Below are 9,182 nucleotides of genomic sequence, written 5' to 3'. Positions count from 1 at the left end.
TGGGTAAGTCAGTGTCTTGGTATAAAGCATATTCCATATAAACTTATTTAGCATGGTAATCTAAATAAAGCATCCTTCCATTTTCTCTGACTTTAATTATTATAGTTAGAGATTTTACAATTTAAATGGCTTGCATAATAATTAAGTGTTTTGGGGGAAGATAAATAGAAGATTGGTTTTCTCTCCCCCACTTCCAAGAAAAAATTTCCTAAGGGAAAATTTCTAAATTTTCTAAAGCTCAATCTGTTTACTAGAAGTCAGACGTTTCATCCATATATTTGAGGCAAAGTACAAAACTGATAAAGCCTGGTATAATTTCAAAGCAAATTTAAAGTTTTAAAAATTCTGTTTCTCACCATCCTACTCATTTCACATTGAAATTTTTCAGCCACAGTGGTGTAACCAATTTCATTTCCTGTGAAGATCTTAAAATAGCTATGTAATCTTTATTGTTGATATCAGAGATCTATCATTTAGCAATATTATTCAAAAAGTATGAAATTTTGGTTGTTTGAAAGTGTTTCAATAAACAGAAGTACACAAATCTAATTAGCTTTGGGTATTTACAACACAGTGGAAAAAAAAAAAAAGAAAATAGAATTATCACTCAGTCAGCAAAGATTATTGAAAGCAAAGTATGTTTGCAACGTTAAAGTATGTTCCTATAAAAATAATAACATAGATAAGCCAGTCTGCAGAACACTCTTAAGTACGTTGTTCAGAAGGGGAAACTGAGCCCAGAAAATTTAGGAAATATGTCAAAGTCACAAAGCCAAGCATTAAGTCAGAGTTGTGATTTATATCTAAGTATAAATTTTACTCTCTTTCACTTCCTCTATGAGCCATTTAAAAAAATAGCCTTTAACTTTGCCATTATCATGAAGAGGTACGTTCTCAAGTTGAGGTAGCATGAGTAATGTATATGACTCAAAGAGTGAGAAAGCTAACCCAATACGAAAAATAGTGCTAAATCATGTTTTAAATATCAGTGAGTGTTAACAGTTGTTGAATTATTCTTTATTTGGCAGAAATTGAATTAGATCTTAAAGGAACCAATAATTTGAATAGTTTAGAATGTATGATTAGGCAAAGACCAGCTGTACTTATTTTGAATAGTGCAACTTGAATGGCATATAATAATTTTAGTACTTCCTCAAAGTGCAGCTGTATGACATTTCCTTTTTACTAAAAAGGCAAGTGTGTATGTATGTATATGTATATGTTAAACTTAGGGACAAACCAAAATATAGGATTTATGAATATTTCTATTATTACCATAATTATCTAAATACTTGTTAGTATGTTATATGAAATGCCAACAAGATGTTGCTACCAGTAACAGCAACACAGCTCAGTATACACTGATATCAGACAAACCTACTCACAGATAGCAATTATAACCTCTGGAAAAAATACAAGATTAATTAAATGAGTAAATTAATAAAATGTACTATTTGGAGGAAGGAAATAGAAAAATCACTAAAAGGAAAGCACTGAAAGAGGGAGACATACTAAGTGAAATTCTTAAAATGCTTTAAATTTGAGTGAAATTCTCAGTCCATGGTGTACAAATTGATTAGAACTCAAGCAGAAAGATGCAGTCTAAGTTTTTTAAGGAGTAAGGATATAGAGTTCTTGGCTCCCAGATTGGTTGGAAATTGAGGAAGGAAATTCTGTAAAGAAAGAAGCCACCCAAGAGGAGCAGTTTTATTATTTACATAGAAGTCTCTTTGAATCCTTAAATGGATCCTGACCTTCACAAGTAAAAGAAAGACTTCAAGAAACCCATGCAAAGATAACCACTGGAAGGCTAAAATTTCTAAGGTGTGGAGAGACAAAGTACGAAGTGTGAGCCCCAAAACTTTGGAAGGGACATGGTAAACATTTTGGATTTATTACTTAAGACTCAGAATTCCCATACCTTAATATCAAGACTACATTTTCTGACTAAAATAATTGTTCTAAAATAAACAAATAAAACAAAGGTTTAATACCAAACTTCTTAAGTTCAAGGTGAAAATCAGTAAGGTAATTTCATACTAGAACAAACATAAACATATGTCCAAAGAAGACAGTAACATTCAGAATCTGTGTATCCTATCACACATACTATCCATAAAAATGTGATCAAAGTAAATAGAAAAAGCAATCAATATAAATAGGATTGAGATAATATGGGTTCGTTAAGATGAACAGACAAGAATTTTTAAACATGTAATAGGTAATAGGTAGAACCCTAAAATGGCCTACCAAAATTTTTCATCCTAATTTCTGGGACTATATTTATGGTATAAAACAATAATAAGATATAATGACAATGACTATATCATGAAGCACAGCAAAACAGATTAAGCAGATAAAATTAAGGTTAAAGGTTATGGTGATTCAGTTTATATATTAGTTTAGAGGGAATGTCTGAATGAGATAAACATTTCAATTAGGGCATGCTAAGTGGCTTTAGTTGTGTCCAACTCTTTGCAACTCTATGGATTGTGGTCCACCAAACTCCTCTGTCCATGAGATTCTCCAAGCAAGAATATTGAAGTGGGTTGCCATGCTCTCCTCCAGGGAATCCTCCTGACCCAGGGATCCTGTGGCTCCTGGATTGTAGGCAGATTCTTTACCACTGAGCCACCAGGGATTTGTGGAGTTTTGAGTAAAGCAGATTACCCTCCCTGATATGGGTGGGCTTTGTCCAATTAGTTGAAAGCCTGACCTGAAGAAAAAGACAGGCCTCCAGAACAAGGGAGAATTATCCAGGAGACGGCTTTGGACTTTATCCATACTATTGATCCCCCTCAGTCTGCAGAATTCTGGCCTTCAGATTGAGACAACATCATTAGCTCTACTGTAGGGCCACAAAGCAGGACTGGACTTACTAGACTATAACCATGTGAGCTAGTTTCTTACAATGAAGTTCTCCATGTTTGTGTATTTACATTTACATATCCTATTGCTTGGAACTATTATAAGCAAAGTCACCCTTGAAAAGCAAATGGTTTTATACTTGCTTGATTTGGAATAAAAGAAAGATTTGACACATCACTACTGCCTTTTAAGATGGAAGGGCCACATGAAGGATTGGAGTGGCTTCTAGAATGTGAGAAAGTTCTCTAAAAGCTAGAAAATAGCCCTAGGCCAGGAGCTAGAAAAAATGGGTAGTTCTGTCCTACAACTATAAATAAATTATTATGTCAAAAGCAAGAATGAACTTGGAAATGGATATTTTCCTAAAAACTCTGGATAAGAGTCCAGTCCAGCAGGCACCTTGATTTCAACTTTGTATCTAGTACAGAGCTACATAGGCCCTATGTATCTAATAGAAGTTAACAAAGCAAACCCAGGTTGATGACCTACTGTAAGATAATGAATGGGTGTTAAAGTAGCTAATTTGTAGTAACATGTTATGGAGCAATAGGAAGATAATACAAAGTAGGTATTATCAATTCTTAAATCATGAAATTAAATTATATTATAGGGTCTTCCCTGTAACTCAAACAGTAAAGAATCTGCCTGAAATGCAGGAGACCTGGGTTTGATCCCTGGATCAGGAAGATCCTCTGGAGAAAGGACTGGCAGTCCACTCCAGTATTCTTGCCTGGAGAATCTCATGGACAGAGGAGCCTGGCAGGCTGCAGTCCATGGGATTGCAAAGAGTCAGACACGACTGTGCAACTAACACTACTACTACTATAGTAATAATAGACTATTTCAGAAAAGAAGTATAAATTATAACAATCAAATGAAAATTGTAGATATGAAACCTATAATGTCTATTTTTTTTTAAATGCATGGGCTCAACAGGAAATAGCAGGCACATTGAAATATTGGAGATGACAAACATAAGGAATATGAATTTGACTGAAGACCCAATGCAAAATTAAAAGAGAGACTCAAAACAAAAAGTAAAAAATAGAATGGAACAGAACCTCATTGAGTTGTGACTATCAACTGGGTTAACATTCATCTAATTGGATTAACAGCATAAATAGAGAAAAAGGGGACTGGGAAAGAAAAAAAAAAACTTATTTGAAAAAAATAGTTACTAAAAGCCTTGTAAATTTTATGAAAATATTTTATTGAAAATCGAAAAAGCTTAGTAAAACTCATATAGGTTGAAGAAAGGAACATATAAGCAAACTGCTGAAAACAAAAGCTAGAACTGTTTTTGAAACTGACTTTTTACAAAAGCACATAATATACTAGAAACAGTGGTAGGAAAGACAGTAGATTTTAAATCAGAAATGAAGCAGTACACAATAGAACAAAACAAAAGGTAGCCGGCATCCCAGAACACAGGGTCCAATAATGACATTCTTCCAAAATGAATACAAAATAAAGACAATTTAGGAAAACCAAACGTTGAAGAAATCCCTGCAGTACAAAACATGCTAAATAAAATTCTTCAGAATAAAAGAGGAATTGTACAAAACAGCCATTTGGACTTAGAGGATGAAAATGAAGAACACTCAAAAAAAATAAATATATGGATAAATATAAAAGACAATACTTTTGTTTCTTTTAAATAAGTTTTTTGAAAATAAATTAAATATTGAAATATTTTAAAGATTCTGTGATGACACTGCAGTACTGACCTAAGATTTGTAAGCTTGATCAATGAAACAGCAGAGACTAGAAATAGCTCACATTTGTATAGACAATTGATTTGCAACAAAAGTGCAAGAAGTTTAGGATGAAAGAATGTCTTTTCAACAAATGATGTGGCATCAACTAGATAAATGTTGAAAAAAAGACTCTAAATCCTCACCTAATTCCACACATAGCAATTAATTTGACATAGATGACAAACTTTAATGTATACATTAAAGCTATAAAATTTCTGAAAGAAGATATAGGAAAGACTTTTCATGACCTTTGGGTAAACAACGATTTCTTAAACTGAAAAGAAAAGTATATAAATTTGGTTCTATAGAAATAATTCCAATTTTGGATTTCAGTTCCAATATGTAAAGAGCTTGAAAGTCATCACATCTGTATTTATATCAAGACTTAAATTAACAAACCAAAAATAAATAATTTTTCTTGAACCTGTCAGAGGACTGAGGTTGAAGCATAAACCGCCCACTCTGAAATTTAGAAAAAGACAAATCTAAAGATTCAGAGCTGAGATCTGCTTACTTGGAGCACAGTCACTGTAGCCATAATTTGAAAAGACGTTTAAAGGTAATTTTGGTGAATTTTTGGAGTTTAAATGTGGACTAGCTCGTGAATGAGAAATACCTGGGGCTATGGTCTTGGTTAGTCTCCACAAGTTTGTAAACTTTATCTTCAGAAAACTCACTAATTCCTCAAAGATACCCTTATAATGCTGACAGTGGGAAAAGATTAGTCATTGTGAAATATGCCTAGAGCATTCTCCATTACAAAAAAAAATTCTCCAGGGTAAAATATTTTTTTATCAGAGCCGTATTTCAGTGAGAAAAGAACTTTTCTTTTTTTTTTTTTTTTTTAATTTTTTTATTAGTTGGAGGCTAATTACTTCACAACATTTCAGTGGGTTTTGTCATACATTGATATGAATCAGCCATAGATTTACACTTATTCCCCATCCCGATCCCCCCTCCCACCTCCCTCTCCACCCGATTCCTCTGGGTCTTCCCAGTGCACCAGGCCCGAGCACTTGTCTCATGCATCCCACCTGGGCTGGTGATCTGTTTCACCATAGATAATATACATGCTGTTCTTTTGAAATATCCCACCCTCACCTTCTCCCACAGAGTTCAAAAGTCTGTTCTGTATTTCTGTGTCTCTTTTTCTGTTTTGCATATAGGGTTGTCGTTACCATCTTTCTAAATTCCATATATATGTGTTAGTATGCTGTAATGTTCTTTATCTTTCTGGCTTACTTCACTCTGTATAAGGGGCTCCAGTTTCATCCATCTCATTAGGACTGGTTCAAATGAATTCTTTTTGACGGCTGAGTAAAATTCCATGGTGTATATGTACCACAGCTTCCTTATCCATTCATCTGCTGATGGGCATCTAGGTTGCTTCCATGTCCTGGCTATTATAAACAGTGCTGCGATGAACATTGGGGTGCATGTGTCTCTTTCAGATCTGGTTTCCTCAGTGTGTATGCCCAGAAGTGGTATTGCTGGGTCATATGGCAGTTCTATTTCCAGTTTTACTAGAACTAATCAATGAATATAGTAAAGTTGCAGGATATAAAATTAACACACAGAAATCCCTTGCATTCCTATATACTAACAATGAAAAAACAGAAAGAGAAATTAAGGAAACAATACCATTCACCATTGCAACAAAAAGAATAAAATACTTAGGAGTATATCTACCTAAAGAAACAAAAGACCTATACATAGAAAACTATAAAACACTGATGAAAGAAATCAAAGAGGACACAAACAGATGGAGAAACATACCGTGTTCAAGGATTGGAAGAATCAATATTGTCAAAATGGCTATTCTACCCAAAGCAATCTATAGATTCAATGCAATCCCTATCAAGCTACCAACGGTATTTTTCACAGAACTAGACCAAAGAATTTCACAATTTGTATGGAAATACAAAAAACCTCGAATAGCCAAAGTAATCTTGAAAAAGAAGAATGGAACTGGAGGAATCAACCTGCCTGACTTCAGACTCTACTACAAAGCCACAGTCATCAAGACAGTGTGGTACTGGCACAAAGACAGAAATATAGACCAATGGAACAGAATAGAAAGCCCAGAGATAAATCCACGAACCTATGGACACCTTATCTTTGACAAAGGAGGCAAGGATATACAATGGAAAAAAGACAACCTCTTTAACAAGTGGTGCTGGGAAAACTGGTCAACCACTTGCAAAAGAATGAAACTAGAACACTTTCTAACACCATACACAAAAATAAACTCAAAATGGATTAAAGAACTTTTCTTTCATGCAATTTCATCTCCCATAGACTTCCCATCTCAGATAAGGAAAGAAAAAAGCTATACTGCTTAACAACAACGACAACAACAAAATACTGTTAAAGCCACAACCCAGACACAGAAGCCCACTAAAACTCAGATTTAATCATAAGACTTTAGAATGCTTCCTTTCCCTCACACTTGACTATCCTACCAACAGGCTCTAGCACAATGATAGTATACTGCAACTGAAAGAGGAGCAAGAAAACAGACTGTCTGTAAGGAGGAGTAATAAGGGAAGCTCCAACTTCAACAACAAAAGCGCTAGAGGTGCTTACAGCTTTTGGCATTTACAACTACAGCAAATACTAAGCATGATCTAATTCCCAGCCTGAAAACATAAATCCTCATAGTAAAGGCCAATTAATCTCAATTTCGAGGATCCATTAAACACATCTAGCTTTCAGTTAATATTAGGAAGCATGCCAAAAGACAAGGAAAAGAAAAATAAAATCTGGAGACACAGAACAAGTATTAGAACCTGACTTGGATATGACACAGATGTTGAAATTATCAGACAGAGAATTTAAAGTAACCATGACCAACATGATGAGGGCTCTAATGGAAATATGAAATCAGTAGTGGATGGGTAATATAAGCAGAGAGATAGAAACTGAGAAAGAATCAGAAGGACATTCTAGAAACTACAAGCACTGTAACAAGTTGAAGAATGTTTTGGAGGTACTCATTAGTGGACAGACTTAGTTAAAGAAAGAATCAGTGAGTTGAAAGAAAGTTCAACAGAAACTTTCTAAACCAAAATGAAAGATAAAATATGACAAATAAGAAGAAAAAGAACAGAAGAAAATACACAAGATATGTGGGGCAGTTTAAAATGGTGGAACATATAATTGAAACGCTGAAGGGGAAAACAAAATTGGAGCAGAAAAAAAAAAAATTGAATTCATAATGGCCAAGAACTTTCTAAAATTAAAGAGATACCAAATTACAGTTTTAGGAAGCTCAGAGAACATCAAGCAAAATAAATTCGAAACAAAAAAAATGCACATAGGTATGTATATTCACAGGGATTCCCTGGTGGCTCAGGAGTAAGGAAGCCACCTGTAATGCAGGAGATGGGGTTCAGTTCCTGGGTTGGGAAGATTCCCTTGAGAAGGAGATGGCAGCCCACTCCAGTATTCTTGCCTGGGAAATCCCATGGACAGAGGAGCCTGGCAGGCTACTGTCCTTGGGATAGCAAGAGTCGGACATGACTTAGTGACTAAACAACAACAAACACGTCTATTCACATTGCAGAAAACTAATGTCATGGAGAAGACCTTAAAAGCCAGGGTAAAACAAACCTTACCTAAAAGGAAACACTACAATGGATCTCCTATCTATCAATAACCAAACAACTATGCAAGCCAGAACAGAATGGATTAATACATTCAAACTGTTGGATAACATAACAAAAAAAAATACTCTGTCAACCAAGGAATCTGTGAAAAAATAATTTCTGTTCAAAAGTGAAAGAGAAATAGACTTTCTCAGACAAACAAAAACTCAGAGAATTCATGGAAAGCAGACTTCTTATGAAAGAAATGTTTTAAGAAGTTTGTTAAGAGGAAAGAAAACAATATGTCAGAATTTCATAAGAAAGGCAGAATGTCAGAAAATGGATAAATGAAGAAAAATAAAATCTTTTATTTTTATTCATAATTAATCTAAAAGGTATTTAAGAGAATAATAGTAACAGTATATTGGGTAACTATAGCATATATAAGTGAAATGAATGGCAGTAATGTCATAAGGCATTGGAGGAAGGAATTAATAATTCCAATTTTACTCTGTTATAAGGTACTTGTACTTTATATGAAGTGGAATATTGCCAGTTGAAGGTATAGTTATATTAATTTAAAATGTATAGTTGAAATTTTAGAGCAACCACTAAAAATTTTTAGTTATATAATTGTAATGCAAAGAGAATAGATAAATGGAATAATATAAAAAGCTCAAATATAATCAGACAAGGCAGAAAAAATAAAAGGGAAAAATGAGCAAAACTAATGAATAGAAAGTAGTTACAACATGGTAGACACTAGTCCAACTATGTCAATAACTATTTTAACTGTGAATTTTCTAAATATATCAGATAAAGGACATTATCAAAATGCATAAGAAATAATAAAACCCAGCCATTTGTCTGCATGTGACTAATAAACAAGTTAAAGTAATGCAACATAAAGATATACCATGTACACTCTAATAAAAAGAAACTGTAAGAGCTATATTGATTTCAGACAAAG

This window comes from Cervus canadensis, chromosome 16, assembly GCF_019320065.1.
Source record: "Cervus canadensis isolate Bull #8, Minnesota chromosome 16, ASM1932006v1, whole genome shotgun sequence".
Taxonomy (NCBI): domain Eukaryota; kingdom Metazoa; phylum Chordata; class Mammalia; order Artiodactyla; family Cervidae; genus Cervus; species Cervus canadensis.
This window is presented reverse-complemented; position numbering follows the sequence as displayed.